The 27,810-nt window shown below is 41.6% G+C and overlaps 1 protein-coding gene and 1 long non-coding RNA gene across 9 annotated transcripts in view; one reads left to right on the top strand and one right to left on the bottom strand.

Moving 5' to 3' along the window:
- GREB1L (GREB1 like retinoic acid receptor coactivator) overlaps positions 1 to 9,802 on the bottom strand; it is a 143,262-nt gene extending 133,460 nt beyond the window's left edge. For 5 of the 7 annotated variants that reach the window (XR_012585715.1, XM_074576804.1, XM_074576809.1 and 2 more), the window contains exon 1: positions 9,599 to 9,798. The gene's annotated coding sequence lies outside the window, so the exon portion shown is untranslated. Of the gene's footprint in view, positions 1 to 9,598 lie in introns of all 7 variants that reach the window. The other 2 variants (XM_074576807.1, XM_074576808.1) reach the window with 1 other exon arrangement.
- A 57-nt stretch (positions 9,803 to 9,859) lies between these two features.
- LOC141738406 (uncharacterized) lies at positions 9,860 to 22,077 on the top strand. Of its 2 annotated transcripts, none has more exons than XR_012585382.1 (4): positions 9,860 to 9,950; positions 14,744 to 14,868; positions 14,988 to 15,044; positions 18,939 to 22,077. It is a non-coding gene; the product is annotated as an uncharacterized LOC141738406 (long non-coding RNA). The 2 variants fall into 2 exon arrangements; XR_012585383.1 differs by lacking the exon at positions 9,860 to 9,950 and adding an exon at positions 10,454 to 10,773 and having other exon boundaries at positions 18,939 to 20,277.
- Positions 22,078 to 27,810: the final 5,733 nt, after the last annotated feature.

Raw genomic sequence — 27,810 nt, 5'->3', positions numbered from 1 at the left:
ACTAGAACACGGCAGCTAGAGGGAAATTGCAACCCACGTACTGAATCATCAGATAAGAATTAATATGTCCAGAAAAATAAAACATATGGACACACATACAACTCACTTATCAGAAAGATCCACAAGGGCATGTAATCGGAACAGCAGTTCCCAAACCTGACCAATTAACAAAATAAGTAGAAGTGATTGACTGAAATAACATAAATAAGTATCTCCTTTTTATGCATGCTTTATTTTAGCCCTGAAAAGGTTTAAAATTAATAGTACTGGGCTTATTTTAAGTTTCCTTAGAGTAAAATGTTTGATTATGACCATTAATCTAGAAGACTGATTTTAGACAATGCATCAGAATCAATCCGTCAGATATCATTATTACTCTTTGATGCTCAATCTTCCATCCTGGACAGGCCAAACAACCTCTTACGGAGTCACTCAAGCTTTGCAGCCTTCCCATTAACATATGCCCAGCGATGCCTCAATCCCCAGACCATTTCTGGGTCACCATCCAGTAACATGACAAGACCTGCAGACAGCTGCCAGTAACAGAATTCAGTGTCTCTCCATTGAGGTGTGTGACTAGATATGCAATCAGCACGTATTCCTGATGACATACAGAAAGAACATCTAGCACACAGCAGAAAAATGGCCATAAAGATGAAAGCAGGTTACCAAAACATTTCATACTGTCAGTAGTCTATTCCTTGAGTATGTTTGTAAAGCCTTTGGGCCATATGGATTGTTCCAGGAAGCTGTGTCTTACCAATAGGTAATACTGCTGAGCCTTACGTTTTCTGTAGTAGCCTACTTTACAACAAACAACAGAATCACAGAATAATTCGGGTTGGAAGGGACCTCCGAAGGTCAACCAGTCCAACCTCACATTCAAGGCAGGGCCACATTGGAAATCCTGTGAAAATAAAACACTGTTCTGATGTATTTTGGTTCATGGCTGATCTGCATCAATAGTTTTGACTTATTAGCCCGTCAAATTTAAATGTGAGGTTCTAGGTAATTCTCAGATAGATTACAATGAAACAAGAACTAAGGCCGTTTCGTAAAAATAAAAAATTCAAAGCACAAAATACAGTTTCTCCTCAAAGAAAATGAAATGTTTTATTGATGCAAATACTTTATCTGTTTCCCAATATGCAGTACTTGCAATTTGGACAAACTACTCATGAACTACAAAGCAAAGATCCAGTGATGTGTCAAGGTTATACATTGAGGTTCGTGCTGTACTTGTTTATATAGTGAATCAGAAGAGAGAACACAAGCTTAGAGATATCAGTATCATCAGAAGTATCAAAACTATGCAGCATCTGTTGCATTCCTCTCTCTTTTTCAGCCCTAAGATCCTGAACTGCACGTTATTGAATTCAAAGTTGAGTCCATTTTCACAGGACAATTCAATTAAAAAGCATCTGGAAGAATACTGTCTTTTACTGAAAGTAATTCCCAGATCCAATTCTCATTTATTATGCTGCTGGGACAGCAACCTTTAAACATGGTGATCAAAAGCAAACCTTTTTTTCACCCTTTAAACAGACATCAAAAGCAACAACCTTAGGATGAATTTTCAGCTGTTCTGAACCTACAGGTTACGTAGATTTGCCTTTTTCAGCACGAGGAACTCTGGCAACACACACACGCAACTTCGCAAGTTCAACTTGGCAGTTAATCTGCCTGGCCTTAGCACATAATCAGAAATGGATTTACTACAGTGACAGCAAATGGAGCTGAAAACCTACACTGCACTGTGTAGGGGAGTGTTTAAACCCCTTTCACAAGCACAGCCTCCCTCTTTCTACACCAAATCCCCATCACAACTGCAGTCATCCCAAAGCCAGGCCTGACACAAAGCCAGACAGCTGTGCTGCAGATGAAAATTGAGCATCCATCCACACAGCCATCAGGCAGCAGACATCTCTCAATAAAACAACCATGCTGGACAGTCAACAAGCAAGCACTCTTCATTATGATAGCTGACAGCAACCAGGAGAATGTTGGGGTTTTGTTTGTTTGCTTTTCTCTCAGGCTTTTCTGACACAAGATCACATCTGTTGTTCAAAATTAAAGTAGTTTTTTGGTGGTGGCTTTTGTTTAAGAGCTTCTGAAGCATACTGTTTTGAATAACATTACTAGTGGCACATCTAATACACACTAAGAACTCCTGGTCTAGTCATATATGCATGTAAGGGCAAACTGGAACACAATGTTAGAGTTCAGACCAGCATAAACCATCTCAGCCAAGCAATCATTAAAGAATCCTATGACCCATTATGATGTTAGACCCCAACATTTCTAATTCATGTCCTTTTCTCTTTCATACATATACGTATACACACATACTATCCTCCCTGGCTTGTCAAGTCTCCAGAAGTCCTCTAAGCTGTAGGATGCAACTAGTTATGCATTTTCCATGCAACATCCAAAACACTCGCAGGCACATAGTAAGTAAGAAGGGTATTACTAAGTTAATGCTACAAAACAAGAAAACACCTGTATGTTTAGATGTCCTGCTGTTTCATTAGTTAAGGTTCCATAGCTCTTGACACAAAAGCTTGCGACAGCTAATGTTTAAATCTTGATGCCCTTGAAATCCAGCTTGCCTCCCACATCTGCTAAAATCATGAGTGCAGACTGGAAGAAGATGATGAACTAACAATCTGGCTGGCAAGCCATCTTCCCCCTCCTCGAGGGGTTTGGAAACTGAGAGCTGACTCTCTTATTAAAAAAAAAAAAAATAAATATTTGGCAAGAGCTAAACTCCACAATTTGCTGAAACTGCTCGGAATGTAAGGATATGCATATTTTTATTTTTTTTTTACTCTGAACTTCTGCTTTTAAATACCCCATTGGTAGTTCTGTGTGCCTCTATCCAAGGCATTGAAGTCTTCTTAGATGCCTTTGCCCTTTCTCTTGCCTTAGGTTTTCTCCTCTATGAGCTGGTACTGACCACTTACCTAATCCACCTAATTTCTTATTGTTCTAACAGCGAGAATTTCCCTCCAAGAGATTAAGATTAGAAAAAGTAACAACAGCATCTTAACATCTCACCTATACAAATAAATTTTTGAAAGTATTTTTTACAAGACTAGGAAACCACCATGTTATTAATGTCACACATAACATGATTGGCAGGAAGCTGTTTCCCTTTTCTTGATGCAGTGAGGAGCGCTCTAGCTGTAAAAATCAAGACCTAACTCCCAGTCTTCTCAAATAAATCACCTCATTGGACTAAGAATTTGATTCTGTATAAGTGGTTTAAAGAAACTGCAAGATTAAGCTTCCTTTATGAAACCTCCCTGTTCACAAAATGGACTGAAAGCATGAAAGGACAGGAGAATAAAGCCACCTAAGGCTCTAAAGGAACTCAGAATTCGGGTGGCTTCCAGACAAGGCACATGGAGATGGTCAGTAAGGCAGGAACAAAAGCAGTAAAAGTAGACAGCACAATCTCCTGAATAGCAAGACTGAGATGCAACCGTACACCGCCAAACACCGTATTACAACCAACACCTTATCACCAAGGAGATAGTAAGCTGAGAACTAATAGCAACAAAGTACTATCTGAGCAGTGGAGGGCCACAAGGCTCAGGACAGGGAATGGAGCACTTGGCTCTCGGCAAATCCCAAACTGATGGCCAACAAGACAAGATTTGGCCACATATGCTCTTCATCCCGAGACATCAGTAACATAGGTAGGCAACAGTAATGCTTATAAAACTCTGCTGTGAATGTTCCTATTTGACCAGTGACTGTAGTGTAAAGAGGTGGTCGCCCAGATTCCTTTCATCATCGGAAGCAGCTGAACTCAGCTATTGGCAACTGCTCTTCCTTACCGCTACAACAGCCCTCTGAAGTGGGTACGATAGAGGAAGCTCCAAAGAGCTCAGATCTCACCAAGACAAGGATTCTGTGCCTCATTTCAGTTTTTAAGAAGTGGTCATTTCCTCTTTACTGGGAAGACTGTGGAAGATCAGGCACACAATTTCCAAACGCTCTACTAATTGCCCTCAACTGATAATACAACAAGGAAGGGACCACACAACTCAGAGTATGCATAGTCTCAATGCACATTGGCATTATAATTGTATATGAACTATCTCTATCTTTTAAAAGACAGCTGGTATTAGCAGGAGAAAAAATCCCACCAAATTAAAAGCATAATTTAACTATCAAACTCCCAGAAAAGGCCTCCTTATGTCTAGAGACCTGAGACTCTACAAGAAAGCAAGTTTCGAAGTTGGAGGTGGCATTATAAAAGAAACAGGAGGGGAAGGCTAATATCTCTCAAATATGCAGAACATTAGAGGGAAAACTTTTCATAAGCACACTAATACCTCTTTATGAAGCCAAATTTAAATGCTCTATGGTTCTAGAGAAAAACAATAGCCTAAACTGTCTTCCAAAGAAGGTTACTGATTTCTCTGGAATTTCAGTGATGTACACTCCAAATTCCAGAGAAATTGGTGCTGCGGAGGCAGATGCAGCAGAATTCAGTGCAAAAACACAGAGGTACTAGCAAAATGTTCAATTGGATTCGCCACCCTAAATACACCAGTTTAAAATAGTCAGCCACCTCACTAACCTTAACAACTTCCCACTGAACGTTCAGGGAAGTCCTATTACTTTTGTTGAGATGCACAGATGAGTTTCCATTTAAAAAAGAAAAAAAAAAAGAACAGCATTAATAGAGTGCATTTCAGACCACAATTACATTCATTAACTAAATTCTTCACTTTCCTCAAAGTGCTCTGCTCAGATCACATCAACGGTCTTGAGTAGAGCTAATTACAGACTACGATGGAGATAGGAGTGAGAGAACAGGAGGATCTTTGCACAGCATTTTATAAAAATCTAGTCACTCCAGGCTTGTTCGTGGAACCACTATGACAGATGTCTGGTAATCTCTTAAGTAACAGTATCTTAAGTCTGCCCACACTGTTTTGCTGTTCATAGCTCCATCAGTTTGAAAAACTACCTCAAAATAACCTCTCTAAAACCTTGCCTGGGGAATATTAATTTAAGGTTTGTATCAGATATTGTCATACTGACTCAGACTGCTCCCTACCATCTTATTCTTTTGGTGATTTTATGTCGCAACATACAGTTCTTCCCATCTTCTATGTGTTATGAAAATTTTATTAGTTACAGTAACATTACTGCAATGAAAAAAACTTAAATGGAAATTAACCAAAGCATGTGACAATACATGCTGTAAGATCTTCAGATCAGGTATATGTTTATTTGTAATTAAACCTCTGAAGTGCCACGGAACTTAAAATGCTAACTCAATGAGAATTACATTAAATACACTTCAATGAAAATAGTCATTTACACAATTCTCTATGGCATCTCACATCCCAAAAGAATTTCACAGAACCTGTGACATTACCGTGTGACAGAGTAAGACAACAGAAGTCACCTGGCATGGCTTCAGGAGTCACTCAAATAAAAAAAAATAAATTAAATTTTAGCACCATTTCTATAAGGAGCTCCATACTTCTATTTGATATGTCAAAGCCAACCACAGCAGGGTACAAGATTTGGCTGTTGCCACTGTGAATCACCACTGCTTCAAACTTCTGTCATCTGCAAGTTCCTCCAACAGACATTCTGGATTTTTTCTTTTGCATTATAAGAGCATTAATTATTCTATTAAAATATTAAGAGCCTAATGCTACTGGACAGTTCACCACCATAAGCACCTTCACAGCATGGCTCCTTATTTTTGGGTCATTTTCACTGCCTACTTGCAAGTTCGAATCCATTAACAGGGGCTATACTAGCCATGCTCAGAGTTGCAAGTGAGCCTCTGTAATGACTCACTGAAAATTCATTTACTAGTTCTCTCCTTATTATATGAGGATATTTTCAGAGTTCTTAGAAACAAGACATTTCGGGATATACAGGACATAAAATTGGTCCATGAATATATCTCCACACAGAATACAGCATGAAACAAAATTATCAGGTTTGGGATTTTTACGAAGTGAAATCGAAACTATATTAGGCAGAAGTATTTTGAGCAAATATTCCTTCAAGCAACACTTTTCACAACACTTTAAGGAATGTCATGACAGGACAGGGTTTGAGGAAAGTCAATTATTCTTAGAGAAAATAACAACACATTAACTGTAAAAATTTAGTGTTGTTTTATGACTGCCACTGTAATCTGTTTCAGAATATTAGAGACATCTTAATCACTTACTATATCTAATGAACTCTAGTTCACAGGACTAATTCTCTAAAAGACATCATTGTCAAAATGTCAAGGCTTATTACTCCTTCATTTGTCAGTCTCCTCAAACAGCCTTCCCTTTCACAATTCTGTTTTAGAAGCAAAGGAAAACGTGTCTTCTCCGTTATGTGCGAGAAATGATTATGCAAGAATAGGCAACACATGTACATCTCAAAGAGGCTGTCCATCTGATGTATAAAACCAAAAATCTGAAGTGTTTTTTATATTAATGATTCCACAATCCTTTTTACAAGAGTAAAGATGTGATGCCTTAATATCATGCCCAAGCTCCAGGTTTTGTTAATTACGTCCTACCTACCTAAATGCCCCCTGTAGTTTCAATTAGACATGGTATTCTTCTTCACTTCCCGTCTTGATTATTGTGCACTGTTGCTAAGCGCTAGTTAACAGTTGCCACATTCACCCAAAGTTGGCTGCACTTCAGTGGTCATTCAAAGAATTAAATACAAAACATATGGTACAGAACCACACAAAAAGCATAAAAGCACTTTTAAAAACCACTCGAAAATGCTTAATATGAAAGATACTACAAAAGGTTACACTGCTGAAAGTAAAATCCTTACAGTTCTGTGCCCACTTAATTTCCTAGAAACACTGGAAGTTAGAGAGAAATGCATTCAATCTTTTTTTTTTTTTTTTTAGTTATCATTAATAACATTTCCTAGAGTATATTTTTGACATTATACTGACTCTAGTTTTACACTAGATGGATAGCCCAGAGTTCATAATAAGAAAGGCTCCACAGTACAGAGATCTTTCCAGATTTCCCTTAAAAATAGTTTAAGTCCCTATATCCCATAGCACCTAATCAGAGTTTCCTAAATTACACTACCAAGTTTTGTTCTTCCTTGTATCTGCAAAATACTTTGGACGTGACTTGTTGAACTGCCAAATATCAATGCCAATAGTTAGGTGTTTAAGAAGACCTTGAACCAAATGTGCTTTTTTCAATTCTAGACAAACATTTCACACAGCCAGATCACCTCCTTTCATCTGACATGTCCGCATGAGATCTTAAGAAACTTCACATATTTTAATTATCCCAGTAAAAGCTCAGTAATCAGGTTGCCTGTTACTGCTTATTTCCTTTACTATTACATCCTGGGCTTAAAACTGCCTTACCAAAAAGTCATCACTATTTCTGATTGTTACATTACCTACAGCCAAACCCACTTAATACGAATTCCGGGTACATACATACCGGGTTTTATAACTAAATTCTTTTTCTGTTAAACACCTTAGTGAAAAATTTGTTTTGTACAAACACTACCAACAACAAACAAACAGAAACATACACTGTATTTTTTTATCTGTATTAACAGATGTATAATTAAACCTTCAGGGTTCGCAGCCCAACCCTTTAAACAGGTAGGCACATACTGAACAATCATTGACTTTCTGGAGCGTTTTGTTGGAAATACTTGAGAATACATGAGAAAAAGTATGTGTATGTTTGAAATCCACAAGTGTTAAAATGAGGAATAAATAAACATTTCTCAATAACTCTGAGAATCCTCACACAATCCTTATTCCTTCGCAAAGAGGTATTTAAAAAGTTAATCCATCAGCTCCGTAAGTGATTTTGTCCTACTCACAAACAAATTCTTCAGGATAAGGTTTAATATTTTCAAAGAATATTTTTTTTAATCCGACTAGTGCATATGTAATAAGCTTTTCAATCAATAGAAGACCCATCCTTGTTTTTCTTTAAGGCAATATCCATTAACAAAAAACAAACTTAGCCATGCATTACAGTTTTTAAGAGTGCAGAAAGCTTTTACTTGTCCTCTCAGAGATCACATATATAACTATATCCACATCTGAAACACGTGCCTACTCCCTTCACTCTCAGGTCTAAACAACAGTAATAATTGTAATAAAAAACTATGCTTCAGTTATTCCTAAAGTCAGGAAATAAAAAACAGCACTTTCTTCTTCAGCAGCCTTTTATTTCAATCTTTTAAAAAGCTCTTTGTAACAAGGTATCAACAAAGTATGAAGAATATGAAATATCGTTTCAATAATACTGAAAATATCATTCAGGGGAAAAGTCACAAGAGTCACCAATCCAAAGAAAGCCAAAGGAAATTATGTAAATAAAGGTCATGTCTTCAGGGTAATTAAAGCAAGCATACTGACAAGCAACAGACATGGGAAATATTTTTCCCCCAGGTGACTTGAAAGTCCCCCGCACTTTAAACACATCTGACCATTCATAATTCTCAAATTTCGGAACAGGGACGCAGGTTTAGGGGCCTAAACAAACAGCACCCCGTGGGCCACCCTCGGCGGTCGGCCGAAATCCCGTGGCTTAAACTAAATTTCCACCTTTCGGAGCTTTCACGGAAGCCGCGGGCAGCGCTGGGGAGGCCACGGCCGGGCCGGTACCCGGCGGTACCAACCGCTGCCCCTGCACACACGGCTGTCAGCCGCCTCGGAGACCCGCCGACAGCTCCAGCGAAGCCGGGTTTCCCCCCCGCGTCCTCCCGCTACCTTTACTTCCCAACAGCAAACGCGTCCCTGTCTATCGGCCGAAGGGAACAACTGGAGGGAGGGCCGCCCGTGAGGGGGCCCGCCGACGGCAGCCTGCCCTCGGAGCGGCCCTTACTGCCCCTTGGGCTGCCGCGTCTCCAGAGGACACGCACACCCCACACCCTGCCCTCCCCACCCGGCAAGGAGACCCGACGCCCTGTCCTCCTCTCCTCAAAACCAGCCCGTACATGTTCAGAACAGCCTCCCTAAACCCCCGCCCCCCAAGACCGCCCGCCACCGGCGCTCTCCCCGTCCCCTCAGGCGAAGCCTCCCCGGGGGCGCGGAGGGCGAGGCAGCCGAGCCCCCTGCCGGCGGCCGCCCGCATGGCAGCGCGGGGCGGGGGAACTCGCCGCCCGCCCGCTCTCCGGCAGAACCACCTGCACCCCCCCGCCACGAACCCACCTCCCCACCGCCCCCCGGCGCTTTGCTGCCGCTCACCCGCCCGCACACCGGGGCGGCCTTGGTCCCGCGGCCGCCGCCGGCCAGGGTTCTCCCGCCCCCGCCATGCCCCGTCGGCGCGGGGTCATTTCCCTCCTCGCTCCGGTCCAAAATGACGGTAACAAAGGGCTGGAGCCCACTCGGGGGAGGACACCATCAGCCCGCCACTGACATCGGCCGCAGCCCGCCGCGCCGCTGGCGGCCCCCCCTTCCGCCGCTGCCGGTGCTGCGCCCTGCGGAATGACTGACACCGAGCGCGACCCAGCGAGCGGGGCACGACCGCCGCCGCCCCGACCCGCTACCCCCGCGCCTTCGCCGGACACCGGCGAGAAGGCGAAGTAAAGCCCCCCGCCGCTCCCTTACCTTGCTGGGCAGAGAGAGAAGTTGAAGAGCTCTCCTTCCACCCCTCCCTCACTTTGGGGGGAAAAAAAAAATTAAATGAATTTTTTTTGTTGTTTTTAATTTCTCCCCTCACACCGAGCAACTGCGCTCCGCAGTCGCGCCCGGCGCCCACAGTGCCGCCGTCTCCCTGCGGGTCTCAGTCTCTCTGTCTCTCCGGCGGGAGGAGGGGAGGGGAGGCGAGGGGAGGAGAATGGGGCGGACCCGCAGGTGCCGCCCCTCCGGCTCTGACAGCGGAGAGGGAGAGGGGTCGGAGGGGGTTGGTGGGGTGGCGGGCTAGGGGAGCGGGCGGTGGCCGCGGGGGAGCCGCTCTCAGGTGAGGCGGGGCGGGGGGGTGTGTGTCCGGCGGGCGGCAGGGCAGAGGGACGAACGGCCTCCCCCCATCCGGGGCTAGGCCCCAGGACGGCTGGGGTTGGGAAAAGGGAGGCGGCCGCGTCGTGACAGGGACTGAGGTGATGGGTCGGGAAGGGGCGCTGGGGTGGACGGGGGTTAGTGGAGGAGGGCAGCGGAGGCCTGCAACATGGCGGCCGAGGGGCGGTGAGGGGAGAGAGAGCTGGGGTGCTTCCCGTTAAGGGGCGAAGAGACGAGGCCCTGCGGGGAGGGGAGACAAGGAGGGAGCCGGGAAGCGTCAAAAGCCTGTCAGAAATCCGTCGGGGCCGGGTGGCCGGCGGAGGGAGAAGACGGCACTGGGATGCCATCTCCACCACCCTGCCAGGGGCAGCCCTGCGGTGCGGGCCAGTCAGGGCTGTGGACAGCGTTTAAAGTTGGAGGGGTCATCTCATGTTTTGTTTTGGGTTTAGTTAGTTGGATTTAGGAGCTAGTCCAAGAGTGGGAAAGTAGAAGCTGAAGGGGCTTAGGATGCTAGGAGGATGCTACAGACAGACTAGAGGAGGAGATTGTGCGCGAACTTGCGTTGGGGATTGAACTGAAGAGGGCTCAAGGCAAGGCAGGTGGAGAGGAGGGGATCTGAGTGCGTTGGAGGGGACGGAAACAGAACAGATGGAACATTTGGAGCTGTAAATGGAGCCCAAGTCTGCGTGGGGAAGCAGGGGGTTGGATTCTTGGTGCATGTAAAGATGAAGGTTGGACTTAGCGGGAGCATGGGAAGGAGACTCGAAATATAGCAGGGTGCTCTGAAGGTAAATATCCATTGAAGAGGGAAAAAATGATTTTGCATTTTCTTCCTTTTACCTTTGATTGATTGAGCTACCATATGAAGCATCTCCTCTCTTTTTCACTTTCTGCTTTTCAAAGGGCTTATTTCTTGAGAGCCTTTCAAAAAGCCTTTTTGTTCTCTCAAGACCACTGGGCTCAATCTTATGCAGTCCTATGTTTCTGCCTCAACAGCTGCAAAAAAAAAAAGTGATAATGACAAAAAAAAGTGGCAGCATTTGTTTTCTTTGACAGGAACCTGCTGCTGTGTGACATTGAGAAAAAGAAGATGTCCAGTACTTTTCTCACATTGTTTTTCTGGTTAAAAGATTAAGTTCCAGCATCCTAGTGAGTGTTCTTATTACCAGAGATAATGAGACTTTCCGTCAAAAAGTGGGATGGAAAAAACTGTCCCTACCTCTAGGAGAAAGTACAGATGGTACAGCAATGGCGTGGCACTGCAGTAATGCTGCTCGGTCCAGAAATGAGAAACGGAGGCATTAACCACTTTTTCTGATAACTTCTAAGCAGGTTTTCAGTATTGCTTCTGTTTAATTTGAGCACTGCTTTTTTATGACACGCTGATTTGCACTTCATTTCATTGAATGGGATGTGAAAGTGTAGTAATGGGTCCGTATATCTGTGTAGATAGGTTAGAGACCAAAGGTTGGGACATGTCATTGTGCAGTCTTCATAGCAAACTTGTCAGGAAAGAATCCTCAAGCCATCTCAGATTATGCAACACATATATACAAAATATATACATCACTTCCTTTTATGCATCCATATGAATTTATATTTCTGGATACGCACTTTTTTCCTACGAACTTCTATGGTAGGAAATACCAAAAGAAGTTGCTTTCCTACCAACTTCTTTGGCACTTCTGTGTAGTACTTCGGTACATCTTAGCTCACAGCTACAGCCTTGAGCTCCACAATTCTCTTACGTATATTCTCACATCACATTTGTTCTTAAAAACAAGGTATCTCCCACATAAAGCTGTGCAACTGGTTTGTTCATTGGCTCCTTTGATTCTGAGATTATGCAATTTTTACGTGAATAGCTAAATCAGTTGTCTTTGGCAGGACTGCTCTCACACTTGAATTGCTTAGAGCTGGGCTTCAGCTGTGGATTATCTGAAGACATGCTGCCTCCATTAGCCTAACTGTCTTGATATCTGTGTATCTATAAAGTTGCTGATAATATGACCCTTTACAACAAATAGTTAAAAATTTCGCTGAAGCAGAATTTAGGAGACTTTGCCAAGACAGATCAGGGTTTAGGATCAAGTCCTAAAGCTTTGCCACTTTGCTTGATGTAAGTTGTACGCTTATTTTTTTCGGGAAACTTGGAATTAGATAGCTGCAAAAGAGTTTAGGCTGCCATTTTAATATGCCCACTTGTATGCTGCATATGTCAACTATGCTGTTGATATTCTGCAAAATATAATTAAGCAATATCAGTATTTGTCCCTTGAGATAATGTTGCCATATGACCCTGGGCAGATTTAGATAGTGACTTTATTATTACTGTTAAAAGTTTGTGAGAGATTTGAAAGCATATCAGGGTGCCTGTAGAATACCTGCTATAGCATATGATCAAGATTACTTAATTATATCTAAATTGATCCCAGTAATTGCAGTCTAGATTTCCCTTGACATTTCAAATGGTTTCATTTTACTTAGAGGTATCTATTGAACGAGTAAGAATTAGTCTGCTAGCTTAAATGCAGTAACTCTTTTCTTATTTGGACTTATTTTTGTTTTGCTTTTTTGAAAAGGAAGAAACATTCATTATATGTTTTCTTCTAACTTTCTATTTTGGCTATCAACATTTACAGCTTGTAGGGTGGTTTCATCTGTACCATCTGTGGGCCATATTGCACATCAGATGGCAGGATAAAATCTGTAACAAAAACGTTTGGGTACATAAAAGTCTTTCAGGGTTTGAAGACATGATATTCACAACACAAATGTGTAGAGCCACTCATGTATCTGAAACAGAAGACACAGAATGCCAAAGCAGCTGGCGGAGTGAAATAAAGGAAAGACCACACAGTTTGGGGAACATACAGGCATTGAGAACAAAAGAACGTTTCAGGGAACAAGAAAGTGCAACTTCAAGCACTGAGAAATTGGAGTCAATCATTAGGAATTATTGACAGCACACATACAGTCACACAGCAATTAGAGGCTCGCTTTGGGAAGCAAGGTCAATTAATACTGAGGTAAAGAGGCAGCATCAAAAAGCACCTGGTTTAGCAAGCAGTATTTTCTGATCCCTGACTATGCAACATAGAAGGAAATTGTCATTCATGGGTTGGGTTTTGGTCATTTTCATATTCACAAGGCAAGATACCATCACCTATATTATCTTCTGTTATAAAGGGCTGTGTAAGAACATAACACGACACCGCAGTTTGTGCAAAGATTCACGGCCCCCCAGTGGAACTACAGAAGTTGATAGGTGTCCTTCAGTCCTAAGCCTTTATAACGGATTGTATTTTGCCCTGCCTTTAGGTATCTCTTCACTTTCTTCATATTTTCTGGTTTTGAAGGCAATAGGAAGAAGATCCTTTTGGATATAGTGTTTTAAATACTGTGGATAGTAGGCACTGACAGTTCCCCCCTTCCTAGCCATGAGGGCAAGCTTCCCAATGGATTTCCGCCCTTTTTTTTCCCCTGAAAGTGAAGGTCATCAGTTCATCTTAGATCATTCTCTGAACTAGAGGTTTTATTTATATTTGTCGTGCCTGTTACGTTTAAATATTCACTGATAACTTGATGTATCCAACCTCAGAAATTATGTTTCAAAAAACACAAACAAATAAATAAATAGCCACACAAGGGAACTCTCTGCTTTAATTTCTTGTTACTCATGACTCACTTATACATACTAAACCCAGTAATTTCTATCCTATAAACATTAGTATGAATGTTTTATTTGATCCAGCCTACCAAACCTTTGATATTAAACTTCGCCTGAATTGCATGGACCTGGTCTTGCTGTTGTTAAAAGCTGATTGCAAACATTGCTTTGACTTCCTTTGTTGGGGCTAAAGCAAATCCCGTCATCCTTATGGATAATTCTGGTATGAGCCTTCAAAATAACCTTCACCTTTCTGCATGAATCACCAGTGGTCTTTTATGATTTATCCCTTTATTATTGTGATGTGAATTATTCTTTCCCTAATTGTAATACTGTAAAGTTGTTTTGGGTCTATTTAACTTCAAGGCACCTAAGAAATGAGTACTATCCAAATACTTAAGGGCTATTCCCTAAAAAAAAATCTATTCTAAATGGATGAAACAGGTGGATAGGATGAAACAGGAAACAGTGCTGGAGATGAGGAGCTGAAGTATGTAAAATTACATGTTTTTAATGCAGACAGTCTGCGTGGGGCAGAGGGCGGAGCTAGGAACTGATTTCGGATTGACGCACAGACACTGTTGTAATTCCAATGTCATCATATCTAAGCTTTCCTTATCTCTTTTCTTTTACTGAAATGTTCTTAAAATACATACTTTGGCATCAGTGTTTTTAGCATTAATATTTATCACACCTCCTACAAAAAATAATTAGTAAGATGAAAGAGTAAGATGAAAGAGACAGAGTGTTTCTTACAACTAATAAGAACATACTTGTTTTATCTTTCCTTTACTCACTCCACAGAAATTGAGCAACTAGTCAGCAGGCTTTCCAGGAAGTTCAACAGTAGCACGTAGTCAGTAGCACACATATACTTTCTATTCCTTCTTGATTTTGATTGGATTTTTCAGAATGACCAGTGTTACGAGATAATCATTTCACAAAAAGAAATAGATGATTGTATAAAAGTTGTGGAGCTAATCGCTAGAATCTCACTCGACCTCACTATAGAAACTATAACCAGATTCTCAGGTTTTTCTAAAACTTTCTATAAAATACTTGGTTGCAAAGTCAGCTCTTTTTTACAGGTTGGCAACTACACCGCATCTGTCATGCAAGACACTGTAGGATGCTATTCCCTTTGCTAAGAAGCATGCCTTTAACAGCAGGCTCTGTACCAGCAAAAGAAAAAATGCATCACCCTGCCTAAAAGGTATTCTTTGAACAGGAAGAACTTTTGGCATCTGTATAACTGTGCTGCATGAGAAAATCTGTAACAGTGTTTCTCTTTATAATTTTCTAAATAATTTGTGAAATTCAATTTTGTTTTAGATAAGGCAGTGCAAAAGGACTACCCCTTTCTAGTACTGTCAGAGCTGCTGTGAAAATGTAAGTTCTGTGTTAAGGAAAACTCTGTAAGTTTTGTCAAAGCTGAGTCTCTACATAATTTTTATGGGTTTTTTTTCCTTGTATAAATTTTTATTTCATAATTAATTTTCAAAATTCATTAATCTTTCTGTGGAATCCTTTTTAGTAACTAATCTGTATATTACTTTAGAGTGTGGCTGATTAAAATGAATCATATGGTGTGAATTTGGGTTTTATGATTTAGCCTGGTTTTTATACGCCATGGAATTAGCATAATACATTTTGACCTCTTTCAATGGGAAGACATTTTCCGATTTTTTACTATACAACAAAATGTTATCAATACTCCATCATTTTTAAAAGGAAAATTAAAAGCATGGTAACTGATTACTTTAAAGGATTCAAGAAGATTTTTCTGATTGTGGTTGGATTTGTTCACTTAAACTTGATTATAAAGAATTTCCATATGTCTTTAAAAGTGTGGGCAGGACACTCATGAGGTCTGTAGATCTGAGGGCTTTTTTTTTTTTCCCAGGGATATCTAGATATGGGTTAGTCTTTTGTTCATCAGGAGATATTATAAAAAAAAAATTTGCCATGGCTACTTAGGTAATTATGTGTAATAAAAAATGAATACTACCTTCTGTTTAAATGTTTTCAAAGTGCAAGACCATATGAAATACAACCTCAATAAAGTGGAAAAGTATGCATAGTACTGACAATACCATAAAATGCTCAGCTATACTCCGTCTCTTTCAGCATCCCCTGGGTTGCTTCCTCAGAGACACCACTGAAACTTCGATCCATTACCCCTAAATGACATGTCTCCATTGCCAAACATATAATCTAATCAAACTGTTTTATAGCCTAGAGTGAAATAATCCTTTTAAATAGGGCTTACTTACAGAGGAGGTAGTCTTGCCTAACTTTAAGCTGTCTAAAATTTGAGCTCTAATCTAACTTTATTTATTTATAGGCAGCAAAAATAACTTGGCAGCTCCAGCAGGCAGTTTCATCCCATCCTTAAATGAATACCTTCAAAAGGCAGCCCCTCTGCCCTCATTGTCCTCATTGACTTTTGAAGGCGCGTAGAGACCTAGGTTAGACTGCACACCTATACACCACCAATTCTGGGTGAATGCAGTCCCTCTCCTTGTGATCACCCAATCACTTACCACAGGAATATAAAAAAAATTCCCTCCACTGCTCCCCATTTGACATGCACAACAGAACCACTCACAGGCATTGTAGGTCCCCTGGCTTGTTAGGACGAAAGGAAAAGGACAAATGGCAATTTCATATAAGCAATTAAATGTAGAGTTTACAAAAGTGGTTGGGTTTTTTATGGCACTGACATGGTTTGATGAGTGAAGCTCAATGGTAAAGGTTTTTTAAATTCCAGATTTACAATGTTTCCTGTAGCTGTTATCACTAAGAGCAGTGAATCTCATCAGCCAATATGTCAGTGCTGGCTGACATTGGAATATTTATTCTGAATGAATAAATAGCTGAGGAGTGGCAGTGAGTTCACTTGCTACTTTATTTTTGATGCCTTTTATTAAATAGTTATTTGCTTTTCATAAGAAGTGCTGCTCATGAACTAACAAGAATGTTAACAATAGCAGAAAAATTGGCCCTGAATCCATACTGGAGTCAAGCCATGGAAATTTGCATTTTAAAGGTGAAAAACAGATCTCTCACAATTCTCATGGCCCACAGTACCCATGACTTTAGCGTAATGTTTGTAGTGCAAGGCATTTTTAGTGTTTTAAAAATTGCTTTACGTTTTTCACTACCTAGAATCAATGGAGGTTTATCTGTCTAGGGTATCAAACTTCCATCTTGGTTTGTGGCTTTCTTTTGCCAGAAAGCCATAGATATGTTTGAGCTTTTGGAGTTTTTACAGGTGGAAAATATTTTTGAGGTGAGGTGGATAAGACTGCACAAGTCCTAACCATTCTTGGTTTTGTCACTGTTCCCTTTGCACAGAAAAAAATCCTACTTAAAGCAGCTTACAGTAAATTCCCCAGGCTTCTGTAGCTGCCAGAACTAACAGTCACTCCCCTCCCAGTTTTCCTACCAGGTACACACATCATGGTAGACCAGACTTTATCCTAATGAAAAGCTTAGCTGCTAAGTGAAGTTAGTTCAGCATTCACTATATCTCAACGGGCTCAAGTGCTGTCAACAGCAGATTTCTCTCTTAGTCTTGCAGAGGGGAATCTCTGAGCCTACAGAGCTGTCTACTCCCATATTTATAAATTCCCCATCTTCTCCAAAAGAATTTATGGATGTATGCGAATGCAGAGATGACCTGGCTCAGTTCTCTCAAAGCATAGAAAGAAAGGTAGGTGTGTGCTGTGGGGTGTGACCTGAAAGCTGGCTTTTCCACAGCAAAGGTTTCCCACAGAGCTTCAGAAACATGCCAAAGAGCTGCCACACCTCTCTTGGGCAGCTTCTAGGGTCTTGACGTTGAGCTGTCTTAACCTGCCCTCCCCAGGTGTGCAGACAGAGAATATTTTAGCTACTTGTCTCTCAGCTGTTTCTCTTGTTTCTCAAAAAAAAGGAAAAAAAAGCGCACCCAACAAGTTAAATGCTGCAGTATCCATATGCCTACAAATATCCTTGCAAAAAAATTGGAATACGAGTTGTAATGTATTAATTATAAATACTTCTGTGTAACTACCCCTCTTCTTTTACTGTCTGTAACTTTCCTGGGAGATTCATTTGGTTAATGTCTTGTAAAGCTACTGGGTTTAATCCTAAATTACATTCATCTGGGGGTCAGGGAAGTTGGTTGTTTTGTCAAGATTAGCATCTGTCTTTCACTATATTACCATCTCTCAAGCACGTGGTGCTACCAAATGTGCAGTGAGTTCTGTTTGCTAACAACTTGCTGTACAGCTTTTGCATTTCTGCATGTCTCCTGGTGGCATCAATGAAAGAAATTCAGTGGAGGGTCCCTACTTGCATTTTGAAAGTAATCTGGGGTGGGATTTGAACTTGGGTTGGTCAGTAGGGAAGGCTGCTGCTGGACTAGCCCCCTGCATCGCTTCACCTTGGAACCCGCAACAGCCAATATATAGCCCCCTGTCCCAGCTCGGACAGGGTTGGATCCTCATGACTGCAGTATGAGGTTTGAGGTCATGTTTTACTTACATGTTGATTTTTTTGTACAGGTTTCTCAGTACCTACTGCCAGCTAAACTGACAGGACTGTGATTGCTGTCAGGAGGGAAGGAAACCTGCCTGCTTGCACTGCTGGTTAGAAACAGTTCCAAAACCAGCTGCTGTCCAGTCAGACAAAAAGGGGAAGAAAATCCTGAGGGGTACAAAAACTAGACTCATTAACGCTGTTGGTTATTTTTAACTTAAAAATAGTTAATCTCTATTAATTTCCATTATTATGTGTTTATTGTATGCAATGGTCCATGTCCTAGCAGCTCCAGAGAAAGGGTAGGTCCAGGTTATGCAAAACAAATCCCTCTGGGTTTTCTTGTTTGTTTGCAAGCCTTTTTGTTCCTCTGAAGTAATAAAAAGCCACGTAAGTTTCTTAATACATTTGCTCATGACACTTAGCAATCTATGAACTTGAAATAAAGTATTAGACCACATAAACAGGACTTCTGCTTCCAGAGCAGTAGTAATCCTGCATGTGTGGTATCTTTGCCCTCCTTTGCTTGCTTTTTTTCTTGTTTTATTTCCTCTTAGCCCTTGAGGAATGATTTTCCTTATAGGCAAATTCACTTTTATGTAACATTTTGTAGTTGAAAGTCAGAAGATTCCTCTTGGGTTTTGGCACCCCAAAATTAAAATAAGGCGTACTGCTGCCTGGCTCAGCAGGAACCTCTTCAAGGGACTGCGTGAGAGTAACACTTTTCCTAAAGTACCCAATGTGCTGTGTGGTGTCTTACAGATGGTGGCCGAGCTGCGGTGGGAATTTTAGTGTTATGAAACGTCTGTACTATGGTGCTTGGGTCCTCTCTACATCTGCCATGATCATCAGCGTCAGAAACTTGAACATTATGCAAAAGCAAACTTGAAAATCACAAGACTGAGCTATTCGTTTCTAAATGAAATTGAGGGTAGCAGGGAAAGTACATCACTCGTGAGACTTGAGGAAGGAGTCCAGTGCTATCAGTGAGTCAGAGTTGAAAGCAGACAGATATTAGGAGTGGTTTATCAAATCCTTCAAGAGTTGCTACTAGAGAGGGAACCAGAAGTTACTAAAATTGGCATGAGAAGATGGGCATGAAATGGAGACAGGTAAACACAAGGATCATTAAAGTACTGGTCAAAACAGAGTCTACTTTGACTTCATCAAACACTTTGGTCAACTACCTGGTTGTTTAACTGCCCACTGACTGGGAGAACAATGTTGCTACTCAAATCTTATCTGGTTTCACTGGAGATGAGTTGCTGAGCAACCAGTTAGACCAAGAGCACGCTAAAGAATGTAAATGCCACCTCCCTGCAAAGAAGTTTGTCCTTCATTGCATTGCCATCGAGCAGACTGCCTCCTCCTGTAAACATCAGTTGACACTTGCCTATCCGGGAACAAGAAGGGAAATTCCACCACGGCATTCAGGAAAAAAAACCCTTTCAAGCACTGGTTGCCCAGAGGGACTGAGGAATCTCCATCCTTCGGCATATTTACAACTTGACTGGAAAAGAGCCTGAGCAGCACATGCTAACTCGGCCCTGTTCTGAGCAGGGGGCTTAAGCATGTGCTCTCCAGGGGTCCCTTTTTTCTATCAACAGTAAGCAACTGTGTACCAGCTCAGTAAAAAAGAATGGACATTTTTAGGTACTTTTAACTTCCCAGTAACGTAGGCTATGCTGCGGTAGCTAACATGAAAAGAATAATACAGTGGTTAGGTGTTAAGAAGCAGATAGCTTGCACTCACATAAACCCACATGCAGGGACACCTGCACGCTTTGACATTAGCTGCTCTACAGGAAAGCAGTCCAACAACAAAATATGAAGGTGGAGAGAGGGGTGCTTGAGGCTGAAGAAACCCTTGGAAAAAGCATGAATTCTTGTTCTTGCCAGATTTTGTTTCCAAGATGCTTGAATTGAGCCCCTGTAGCAAACTGAGCAAGAGCTCTGAATTAATGGAAGGTAATATAACCTGCATTGAGAGCTGGTTGCACAACTCATGTACATGCTAAACCCTTTCTTTCTGGATGTCCTTTCCAAGGTGGTGCCAGAGGGATGAAATAAATTCTGTCTCCTGAATGGGGGAAGATCTATCAAGTCATTTGGTCTGGTATTTTGAAAAGTCTAGCAAAAGAAATGGTCTCGCATTTATCCTCAGAAATGTATAAGGTTTTCCGTGTTTAAGATAACCATGCTAGGGGACATAATTTTGTCCCCAGTCACAGGGGAGAAGCGTGCAAACCTTGACCTCAAAGGTACTTACTTCCATCTATGAGAAAGATTCAATTACATTGAATGGTTTCAGTTCCAGGAAAGTAATCTCTGATAACTGTCAGAAATCAGTCTTTCAGATATGAAAAGCTCTGCTTTCACAAATTTTATCATTCTGGTCACTATGTTATGCCATTTTCTTGTCTGTAAGTGAAGTCCCTGGAGCATTAGGAGCTCCTTCTCATGTGCTCTGTGTCTAACACAGCAAAATGACACCAACCTCTCCCCCCCGTAACGTGGCAACATCTTCCCTGACCCAAGCCTAGGAGAACTAGACCCAACATTTCAGCATAGTGGCAAGATTAGTGCCAAATCCCAAAATACTGTAACTTCATTAGCCTGACTGAAGACCCCTGCCTGTACATCTAAAGATTACATTACCCCTTTCTATTCAGCTGCTGTGCCTCTCTTTTCTGAGTCTTCCAGAGCCATCGCTCCAAAGTATAGTTTCTCATCTTAATACTGTGGCCTTCATTCTCTGTTCTTAGATATATAGCTTCATGTTTATCTGTGATAAAGTAATATATTATATGCTTGCTTTCTGTTTACCAGCTGATTACATCAGTGACCTATTTTCATTTCTGTTCCTCTGGTCTTCATGTCTGTCTGTTGCAATATGATGAGTTTGTTTTCTTCTGTATCACAGATCAAAATGGAAAATGGCCAGGAGACAATCCAGGTGCAGCTCCGCTAGTTAACACCCCTCCTGAACAAATGATTTGTTGTCTAGCATTCAGACTGAAAATTGAGTCAACCACTGGATTTTGAACGATCTGGTATATTAATTTGCAGTAACTTCATGACTAAAGAACTGTGCAAAACTAAAGCCTCATGCTTTATAGCTGTGTTCATAACTGTCTTTACAAATTAAGCTCTTACTCTTCTGAAAAAGATACCAGATTATCTCAGCAAAATCTACTTTCTGTAAATCCGTGTCAGTGGGCATAAATAATCTACTTCCTTTTATTTTGGTATTTATGAACACAGTCTTTTTGGGCAGCATGTATTTCAGGCTATGGACTTCCATCAGGCCCATAGCCAGAAGAATCCAGGCAATGTCAGGCTATGGGCTGGACAGAAGTTCACAACCTGAATTGCCCGGGTTATTCTGTCGGTCTTTCAAAACACTGTTCCAGCGTGAACTTCGTTCCCACCCCCTGGAGATCCCTGGACTTCCAGTTCTTCTGAAAGTGAGTTTTAGTGACTCAAAGCATTTGTCTATCAGCTCTTTGAAAGTTTTGGGGTGCTGATGGTACACATTTTCTGATTTTAAGATGTCTGGTATCACAGCTGTTGTTTAGAGTCTTTTGAGGCACCTAGTGTTTCCTCCACAGCAGTGACACCACTTGCTTTTCTCCAAATGCAAAACTGGGGTATTTGTTGAAATTCCTAAAGTCCACTGCCAGCCTTTGTCCATCTTACAATTTATACTGTGCATAGGCAAAAATCCCAGGCAACCTTGAGTCAAAAATGAGAGTCTTGATAAATTCCCTTGAAGTATTTCTTAATAAGAGCACAGTTATGTTGGTTGAAGCTTCTCACCTGCCTGTATCACTGATGACATTCCTACCATTCCTATATAGCAGCTTATAGATTATTAAAATCACTTTGTTCCTATGATTTTAGAGCTGCATTCTTCTGAAACGTTTATTATCCATATTTCTGCTGCTCTTCATCTCTGCAGCATCCTTGGACTTCTGTGGTTCTCCATGACAGCGGCCTTCTCCTGGCTGCCCTTCTCCTGTGTGCTACTCGTTGTTCTCTCCTTTCAGCAGAAATCTTTATTTACCTTCCCGAGAGAGATTCGTATCTGATCAGCCCAGCCTTAGTGCGGGAGACGTATTAAAATGTTCCTACAATGCTCCAAGGGGAGGCTCTTGGGAGCCAGGGGGGGATCCCCCAGCAGTACCCCCGCTGCTTGGGGTCCTAGGGGAAAGGGACAGGGTCACTGGGGATTTGCGTCATCCCCAGGGCGTCATCCTCCCGCGAAACCTTTCCTCTGCACCTTTGGGAGGATGATGCCCTTGGCGCTGCTTGTGTGTGGAAGTGAATGACCTGATCGTGGAAGTAAGACATGATTTTTATTTTTTTAAAATATGATGTCATGTTTTTGGTTTTGTTTTTAACAGATTTTCACAGCTCCACACAGTCGTCAATGCTTCGTAAAGTAAGGAAACAAAACAAAAACACCAAAGGAGTGACAGCTCTGCTGATAACACCGGCCCTGGGGAGCGCAGCCGCAGTGCCCCCTAGCGGCCCCTGCCTAAAATTTAAGCAGTTATTTTCTCTACTACACAGCTAAGTAATCTTTTCCTTTCTGTTTAGACCCTTGCATTGCTTTTTTTTTTTTTCCTTCCCTGTCCGGGCCAGCCCTAGTGACAGTAAATGTCTGTGGACATGTTATGGTTTGAGAAAACCCATAACAATTTATTGTCATTTAGATGATTATTCTATCGCCCAGTGACCCCTCCCCACTTGGGAAGGGGAACCAGGAAACAAGGAAAAAAAAAACCAAGGAAACACAAGGGTTGAAATATAAATAGATTTAATAGGATAAAACTAAATAATTAACAATAGTACTAACCAATAGTAATATAAGATATAGAAGGATTATACTCAGCCAATTCTATCAGCAGGAAGCAGTGCACTCCCAGCAGTGGACAACAAATGTCGGACACTGTGAGTGCTGCGTCTTCGGGAGGAAGGGAAGGGCTCAGGGGTCCAGCACTGGGGCAAGAAGTTCTCTAGACCGACGCTATCAAGGGAGAGTGAAACTATGCAGCAAACTTTCTAATCTATGTTGAATGCAATGTTCATGGTACGAAATAATCCTGTTGGCCAGCTTGGGTCAAGTACCCAGGCCTTGCTCCTCCTCGTCCCTGCACCTGGCAAGGCTCAAACACCAAGGCCTTGAATCCCACATAGCCTAGCTGGCTATAAAGCAAATATTTTCATGAATTCAGACACTAGTCTTTCAACAGTGCAGTCTTCCCAAGCGTTAGAAGAGAAGTTAGTCTTGTGTCGCTCAACCCAGGTCAGGTCCACAGGTGAAATCTCTGCCCCGCTGGAGAATGTGGCAGTGATCCACATCATTTGTAATCGGTTGGAGTCCCTTGTCGTTCTAGTCAAAGTATGCCACAATATAGCAACAGCACAGGCTGCCTGAGGAGATGTTGTGAACCTGACCATGGAAAGGGCCTGTGCACGTCTGGGGGAGCATCACTTCTCCTCGGATCTCTCCAAATGGTACAGCATCGCTATGTCAAGCTACAGCTCATTTTTATAGCTGTCAGTACACTAATTTAAGGTCAGTTCACGGGAGAAATGCAGGTTTAGCTTAACTTCTCATCACCAAACATCTGACTGAAATAAAGTCTGCTTGACGGTACATGCGGGTGTGCGAGCACACCCTGTTCAGGATAGGGTGGAACCAGGATGTTGCCTGCCCAAGAACGCGCGGCTGCCACTTGGCAAAGCACACAACCCCTGGCAATGGGCCCAGAAAACCAGAGCACCCCATAAAAGAAGTAAAACAAACAAACAAACAAAAAAATAATGCAAGCAGAAAAGAGCTCTTAAACAGGCTTCCTTACTTGGGCCAGAGGCAGATTTTTTTTTATTTTTTTATCTTGTAGTCCTCCTGTAAGCAACATCCAAGGACAGAGAAGGCACTGGCTATCTACCTTTCTCCCCTATGGCTGCATCTTCCAGGACAGCCCACTCACCACCCTCAATCCCCCTTTTTTTTTCTGATCATTTAGGCTCAAACAAAGGAAAGTTTGCCCTCAAGTCACTAATGAACCCACTTTGGATAAGCCGGTCTCCTCAGGAACCAGCAGAGCACTACTGCATCAGGCTGTCCATTCCTGTCACTAGACTTCTTGTAATCACACTTCAAAGCTTTGCCCCTACATTGCTCCAATCTCTTTGGTGTCCACCCTGTGATATCCGCATGGAAATGGCATTGTAAACTCCATCAGGATGTACGCTGCCAACATGTGTCCAGCTCCTCAGCTGGGTCCAGGCTGGATTTTGGCAGACAGGGCTAGGGAAATACGAAGGGTGCACATGACCCGTACCATGCCTCTTTACTGATAGGAACCCGGCTCTGTCTCTGTGATCATCTCACATTACTTCACCATCTTCAGCATATGAGGATGGAGGCAAAGTGGATGCAAAAGAAGAGGTCGAAATCATAGCCTGCAAGATATCTGAGGCAAAGTGAGGTAGGCAGCTGGGGACGGCTGCAATACAGAAATTAAAGAGGTTCTGACTTGAATCTCCGTTTAAAGGAGACCAGTGACCAGCAACAGTACCTGGAGATGAAAAAATTACAGGAAGTCAAGAACTGGCTGATGAAACTTTTTATGACAGTATTGGAGCAAGCCCAAGATCCACCTGCACAAAACTAACATTATTTCAAACAGAATTCAGCTAAAATAATGATTTATGTTTTTTCACCAAACTGTTTTACAGTATGTGACTGCAAACTTCTGATCTGATACTAGGAGTCCTAAAGCCAAATTTACTGTGTCCCCAACCTACAGCTCCTTAAAGTATCGGCAGTTTTTTTCTTTGCATATTTCTCATCTGACTGGTGGTCTGGTGCTATTTGCTTATAGAACTGAAAATAGCCATTGCCTGAGGTGACTAGATTTTCAGGGAAGCGTTTCATGTAAGATCTAGCTGCAGTCTTTGAACACGACAAACAGCCTGCATTGAACTACTAGATCACACCAATTAGAGTCATTCACAAATGTAATTATGACCCAATATTTAAGATGCTTTTTTAGAAACAAAATCCAAAAATGAAAATTTAGAAATACTTGAAAAATTAAAGGAATAAAAGAGGATGAAGGAACTATTTTTTTTTCCTTTAGCAGGAGAGCTTTTCCTGTAACAGGCACAAAACGAACAATTAACCTTTGTATTGCACTTTTCAACCATAGATTTTATGGTATTTTACAGAAGTGCTCAAGTATCACTGTCAGAAAAACTGAATCAAACCCAGTGGAATTACTTGCTGTAGTTCTGCCAAAGAGGCAAAAGCAGAATTAAATGCTATTAACTGTCTTATCTCTTAATTCTCTACACTGACTGTCACTGCTGTAAACTATATTATCTATTCTGAGATGGAAAGGTGAAAAACTGCTCTTTATGCACTTTAGACCCTAGTGAGGATCAAAACATATTACTGCATTAATCAAACAGCAGTGCATAAATCAAATGCACTGTTCTTTTTTAGAAGTTATCTTTAGCATTTTTATACCACGTAATAGATTTATATTTGACTGAGCCTTTGCAAATTATTCTTTATAATAGTTTATATACTGCAGACATTTGTTTATAAAGTAAAAGAGATTTTTGCTCAAAGGGTTCTACATGTTCCGATCAACTCATGGAAACCTCAGGAACACTGGAGAAGGCTCCCTTTGGTTTTGTCAATGCCTACATGAAGAGCTACTGTCAGTTGTAGCTACAGGGTATTCCTTCCTGGTATACACTTCCATACCACCAAGGTTTTTTAACTTCAAATCCTTACATCTGGGTTTTTTTCTTAGAAACAATGCATGCCCAGTGCTGTGTAAGTTAAAATATCATTAAACATTTGTGTGATTTAGCATGGTAACACATTTCCTGACAACTAAGGAACCATGGACGTTTCAGAGGGCACTGCTGAACCATTTAGATGGCCCGAGACTAAAGTTTTATTAGTGCCCAGTCTGTCCACTGATCGCACTCTGCAATTACGCAGGAAGTAACTCATTTCTCAAGGACTTTGCAACGTCATTGCAGTGTACCAAAGTAACTTCTATTCTGGAATCAATGGGACAAAAGTGCTCTAATTGCAAAATGTTTGTAACGTTTCACAGTGTCTAATCCAAATAGCAGATCTCTGAAGTGTCAAGTTAGCTTAGATGGAAGACATTTAAGGCTCAGGACTTGGTCTCAGGTCCACTGTTGGTACTAGCAAATGCTTTGAAGGTAGGGAAAGGAGTGCCTTATTGTTGTAATTGCTGTCCTTTGGCTGAAATACTTAAATGAATTGCATTTTCTTCTGCTGAGAGCTGTTTATCCCAACGTAAATGTAGATACAAACAAACAGAAGATAGCTGGTGTTTTCAAAGCCTGAATGTCTATCCCACCTTCCCCAGTCTGGCTCTCAAACTACAGAGGGCCAGCCTTTCCAGTTCCAAACTATCATTGCTTCACGCAGTTGGAAACCGCTTGGGATTTGTTTGCGTTTTTTTAATGCCATTCCCATACTTAAAAAGTATTGAAAAAAATGAATCTACCCTATGACTTGCCAGGAGGATGGTCAATAACTTTTAGATAAATGTGAATTGAGTCCCTGTTGAAATCTGCAGACCCGAGCTACAGCTGACAGGTCAAGCAAGGGCGGAGTTTTACTCCAAGGAACTTTACCTGTGGGATGGCCAATGCTTAAAGGCGTGAATTCAGGCCGGGAGTCCTTCCTTCAGCTAAACACATCCTAATGGCAAGGACAGCCTACCTACTTATGCTTGGGTTTTCAATGTTTTGGGGTTATTTGGACATTAGTATAAAATGTATGATCTAAAAATCACCCAACACACTAGCTCATAAAACATTTGTTATATGAAGCGTATTTAGCTGTCTGATACAAAACAATCATGAAACAAGGATTTGTTCTACTCGCATTAAGTATTCAAGGGTGTCGTGCTGCTAGAACGTGGCTTTTTTCCCCCTAAATCTGTAGGGGGGGGGAATTTCAGCTGTATGTTATTAGAGAAAGGCCTTGGAGTTCTCAGCACCAATGGTAATGTCAGGAAAAGCTCATACACTGCGTGGCTCATAGCCTCCTGCTGCTGAAAGGTGTTCATAGCTCCTGGCAGTCTCCTGTTGACACCAGCTATCTAGTGACATCGTCATGTAGCAAAATCCAGTGCTGCACTAGTGATAGGTACTGAGCAAATGCATAGCTGAATTTCTGATGGTGTTTCTCTTCTCTCACTAATATTCTTGTACACCTCTGAGACCACTACTGCTACATACTTTTTTCATTTTGCTCTTTCTTGCAAGGAAAAGCTTACCTTTTCATTTATAAGCTGACTCTTTTCAACAACAATAACATGATGAAAGCTTTTACTGGAAAAGAACAGAGAGTTAATTTTTTCTGGCTGGCCCCAAGTGACCCCTTGTTCCCACTGCCTTTGAAATTACTGGAGTTTGCTTACCCTGAAAAATTACAGCTATAGGAAAAGTTATGCTTCACTGATCTATTTTAAAAAGGAACAGCAGAATTTTAAAAATAGAATCCCCATTTTTTTTTCTGACTGTGGCATCTCCAACCCAAGTATGTTGATGCAATTTCCAA

The sequence above is a fragment of the Larus michahellis genome, chromosome 2 (assembly GCF_964199755.1).
Source record: "Larus michahellis chromosome 2, bLarMic1.1, whole genome shotgun sequence".
Classification (NCBI taxonomy): domain Eukaryota; kingdom Metazoa; phylum Chordata; class Aves; order Charadriiformes; family Laridae; genus Larus; species Larus michahellis.
Note: the sequence above shows the minus strand (reverse complement) of the source record. Positions and strands in the feature narration are given on the sequence as shown.